This window comes from Tympanuchus pallidicinctus, unplaced genomic scaffold (genome assembly GCF_026119805.1).
Source record: "Tympanuchus pallidicinctus isolate F22 unplaced genomic scaffold, pur_lepc_1.0 scaffold4, whole genome shotgun sequence".
NCBI lineage: Eukaryota > Metazoa > Chordata > Aves > Galliformes > Phasianidae > Tympanuchus > Tympanuchus pallidicinctus.
The window spans coordinates 21,385,998-21,390,437 of NW_026294758.1; positions in this window are offsets into that span (position 1 = coordinate 21,385,998).

A 4,440-nucleotide genomic window follows, 5' to 3' on the forward strand; every position below is an offset into this window, starting at 1 on the left:
ATATGCTAATTGACTATGAAGTACTTTTTTCCAGGCAGGAAAGTTTAGTAAAGGTAGGAAAGGTAAGTAGTTGATGGGAATAAAAACTTCTAGAGCTCTTGACCAAGATGGAGCATTTTATGAAAGAAACAGAGGCTATGTAGGATGAAGGAGAATATTTATTTAGTCTTAATTGGAGCACAGCAGTTAATATTGAGGAAGCAATGGGGCACTTAATTATTTATAATTCTCAGCTAGATACAGGAACACAGCAAAAGTAGCTACTCTTTATCTCTGTTTTTGCTTAGTGTGCATTTAGCAGCCTCCCTCTAGTTTTCTTTAATGAGTTTGTATAGATAACAGAACTTGTTCTCAGCATGCTTAAATCTGAAGGCAGAAAACAGGTGTGATGGCACTGGAAAAGGTATATTGCATTTTATACTGATTGTATGGTTGGCTGCTTTTCATCTAGCTGTCAAAAAAAAACGTTTGGGTGCAAAGTATTGTAGCTAATTTGGCTGTTCCGTTTTATGAACAGAAAAGATTATTGGTGAGCAAGTCTGACTTAATTTAAGTCATAGAAAGCAGTTACGGAATTGGTTTTCTGGGCAACTGTAGCATTTCTTTTGTTTTGTTTTTTTTCCGGGAGATGGTGTTTTTGCTTTTCAGCAGAGTGGAATGCTGTTGATAGCATATCAGCATAATCCTTAAGTTTTATTGTGAAATTGTTTTGTATGCTCAGGATACAGCTGAGGGACAAGTTGTTCTATAATCTTTCAGCATCAAAGGGAGGAAGGTATTTCTGTAGTGTTGCCACAGTGAGGTGTAAAAGACTCAGTGAAAGCTGGGTAAAAGCTAAAAGCAGATACTAAGAAACTTGGCAGCTTGTTCACATGGGTTTAAAAAAAGCTTTCTTGTTGCTTCATGGGATAAACAAAAAACATAATGAATAACAGCAGTGAGTTGGTATGTAGTACAGTGTTATCATTGCTGTGTTATGTAGTGCTTATCCATATTTCAGACTTTGTTTTACAGGCTTGCTAGACGTTTATGAAGGCCTTTGTTGTACTTTGCATTGTCGGTCAGCTTCAGAGGTACTTTGGATGCTCCCAAACAGTACTGGGCAGTAAATAGATATTTTCCTGCTTGCATAGAAAATTCTTTTTTTAATGAAGCAGATGCGTTTTGAGAGCTTGGTCTCATCAACAGATGGAAAGTGTAATTAATAGGAGTTTTTATCTTACCTTTGTTCTGTAGGGTAGAGCTTTCTTTCAGTGCACAGCTGGTCCCTCTTGTAGCTTTTCCTATTTTTTTTTCCTGATGGTAGCTCCTTGGTATCTCTCTGCATCAAAGACTGTCTATGGATATTGGCCCTAATGCCCATTATGTGCTAAGTTGCCCAATTGTCCTACATGAGTTCCTACTGAGGAAACAATGCAGAGCTGTTTTAAATAAATGGCAGTTTGAAATCTCAGTCTGGCGGAACCATACAGCCAAGATAAAAACAAAACAAAACAGCAACAAAAAAAACCTGAGGGCTCATTAATCCTACTTATGCTGTGGTGTCCATGCAAAAGGCTATGGTTTTTCTAAAACTTCATTACAAGAGTGGTATAGTCATATATATAAATTTCTGCTACCCAGTGCATATATTCTCCTCTCCTCCTGCCTACAGTGTATACTGCTGCTCTCACTGTGTCACTGCCCTCAGCGTGAGTGAGAGGTTACATAGCTGCCTGTTGTTGAATCTCTTCCCTTTTCAGCATCATAATTTTGTCACACACTACTTCTTTAATCTCACCTTAATTTTGTCTTTTTTGTTGTTTTGGTGATAAATCAGGCTTGCAGGGAAAAGGTTGCACAGAAGGAAAACCTGACTTTTTGCACTGTACTCATACTGAATTGTAGACTCTGAGCTTAGTGGTATATACAGGGATGGTGGTCTATCATCGGAAGACAGGGTGTGAAAGGAAGGAATGGATCGATGCTGTGTGAATCATTAGAGATGGGTTCTTGATTGTTTTGTTTGTTTTTGATAACTTAAGTTGCTGGGTTTTATCCCTTTTGGCTCAAAATACTGATTTGGATGTACTACCTCTGTCACTTTTTTCATGGAAAAGGAGTATAAGCAGCAAGGCCAGCTGCATGAGAGGAAAGAAGAACCTTGCTAAGAAGAAAAGAGTGACATCCTATTAAAAACAACCTCCTGAATTATTAGTTAACCTGTATTTTTGCTTAACAGACTATTGTACAGCTGGGAGTTCCGGGTAGCTGTAGGTACGCTTGCTGTATCTGATCATTAAATGTATTGCTATGCTGTAGAATATCTGCTGAAATCCAGTTTTGAAATTATTAATGGGAATTTGGATTTGATGTGGCAACAATGGCAGAAAAGCTTCAGGAAAGCCTTTTGACTACAAGTCTTCACTGCACTTCAGAAGTGTGAATAAGATGTTAACATCACCCACCTTCTTTGTGTTTTATGGAAGTACAAGGATGAATATGAAGTGCATAGTATTTCCATAGGTTTAGTGGAAAAGGCTAGATGTGTGTTTGGTCTTCTCTGTTGTTTTTCTCAAGAAAATCCCTGGCAGACAACCAGTAGTGTCTTTGCCTACCATTTCTACCCTGCTTGCTTGTGACATACAGAAACTAACGTAGCAATGTATCGTGCTTTCTCTGGTTGCTTCAGAATGCCTTCTGCTTAAATAACTTTCTTGAAACTAGAAATGAAACTTGATCTAACAAAGGCCATCTGTTTCAAGTTTTTCTGTTGGTCTGTGTGCAGATGACTTGCAGCTTGATTTGAATTACTGTTTTCCTTGTTACTACTGGAATTCCAAGTCAGCCCAATTTTTTGTTTTATAAAACAAAAAAAAACCCTCTGACTGAACTTTTTCATGGGCACACTTCCAGGTTTTCTTTTAACCTGGAACATTCTCCTTATATCCTTTTCAATCTTCTACCCAGATAGTTCTGTAGAGATATGGTAATAATACATTTTAAGCAGTCACACTTTTCTATACACTTCTTCAGAATTTTGAATATTTCTCCTACAGTTTTGTTCTGGAAGACAAGCAGGTATCCATTGCCAAATATATGATCAAATCCTGACCTTACAGTCAAATTAAAGGATACAGCTCTGTAGGTTCATAACTTTCTCACATGAAGAGATGTTTGTTTCTTGGTGTGAAACTACGGTTTTATGTCTGAATAAAATTGAGATTTATTGTTCAAATAACTGATTATTTTTATACTATGAAATTGACAGCTTCAAGAAGTATTGATAAGCAGTTTCTTTATGGAATTATTTGGACAAGTCTAGCTATAGTTATGTGAATGGATTTGTCTTGGTGTACTAAGTTCATCTCTCCCTAAAGCACAGCCCTAAGCTCTTCTGATAGTGAACTACTTACTATGTGTTCCTTTTATTATCACTGCAGTTTGGAAAACAATGCACGTAGTGGCATTATTATCTACATTTAGCAGTGTGTATATTCAAGAAACTATGCATCAATTTCTAATTCTAGCAGAATTTGTTAGTGAAATATTTTTCATTATTTCTTGTTTTAAAAAAAAGTCTGTTTTTGGTCTCTAAGAGCACAGAGTTGCTGAGTGAATTAGATGTGAAACCAAAAGGGAAATAGGTAATGCCATTCAACAATACAGTCTAGTGTTCAGACTCCAAATACAGTTCAGTTACCACTGTAGGTTGTTTTACACATTTTAGAAAAGCTGCTGTCACTGCTATGAGAGGCCAGGGTTTACATCAACTCTGCTGAATCTTACCTGGTGAACTAAAGACTCTGCAGGCTTTCAAGACATGCTCATTGTCATTCAAGATGAGTTCCTGCTTCCTGAGACATCTCTAATGATCTCATTCATTATGTATGTGGAGTTTGCCTTGCAAAATTAATTTATACAATTAGGATTAAATTCAGCTTGATGTAAACAGCAGGTTGGCTAACTGGCACAATTGTAGTACAGAATGCAATGCCTCATTTGATGCTTCTGAGGGGAAAAAAGTACAGTTTTTGTTCCCTGAGTTTTGTTGAATTATTTAATAGAATACTTCAAAATAGGAAGGTTAGTGCAAGTGTCACTTTGTTCTTCTATGTATTCTAAATATATTCCTGAAAAATTTTCCTATGGGCAACTTCCCTGTAAAACAAGAAATGGGTAAGTCTTCCACTCACTACATCATGTTTAAGTAACATGCCAGCATGTAGAATTCATCACACAGAAGTATTTTAATAATCCAAAATGCTGGAATCTGTTAAATAAAATTAATTGGGGCAAAAAACAAACAAACAAAAAAAAAAAAAAAAAAAAAAACCCAACAATCATGGAGTGCTGTTGATGTGATTCAGGAAAAACAAAATAAACTACTGGTTACTGTCTGCCTTCCTAAGCCATACTACTGTAGGAACAGAACAATAAAAACAAAGCACTCTACGTCTG